The sequence below is a fragment of the Triticum dicoccoides genome, chromosome 7B, assembly GCF_002162155.2.
Source record: "Triticum dicoccoides isolate Atlit2015 ecotype Zavitan chromosome 7B, WEW_v2.0, whole genome shotgun sequence".
In the NCBI taxonomy this organism is placed as follows: Eukaryota; Viridiplantae; Streptophyta; class Magnoliopsida; order Poales; family Poaceae; genus Triticum; species Triticum dicoccoides.
The window spans coordinates 3357329-3357914 of NC_041393.1; positions in this window are offsets into that span (position 1 = coordinate 3357329).

Below are 586 nucleotides of genomic sequence, written 5' to 3' on the forward strand. Positions count from 1 at the left end.
ATACTTGGCAACAAAATATTGCATATTCTACACACCATTTTGATATATTTTTTATTCAATATAATATATTATTAAACCAGGAGAGATATACAGACGCTTGGCGACAAAATGTTGCATCTGTTACACACCATTTTGATACATTTTTTACTGGCAAAATGCTCACTTGTATAACAGACAGATAATTCTAGTGCCCATTGTGCAGCACAAAAATGAGACAAAAAATGGGCCAGCGAAATTTTCTACCAACTCACAATGTCGAGCACAAAAATGAAACAGAAAAAATAAAACCAAAATTTAGAACAGAGAAACCAAAAAAAAAAAAGAACGCGCATGCGTCTGTCAACTTTTATTATAGTTAATGGTTTGGTAAGTTATTTGATTCGGACGAATTAATGCATGACATTTTTTTTGGGAAAGCGCCGATTTGATTGAGTTAATGCATGCTTCAAATGGACCTGTGAAATTTGGCTATGTTTGAGCGCAAGATCGCATGTAAGACGCTCGCAGGCACTGGTGGTGGGACGTGAGGCGAGACTAGCAACTCCCCTTTTGGAAAAATGTCGATTTGATTGATTTAATGCATGTG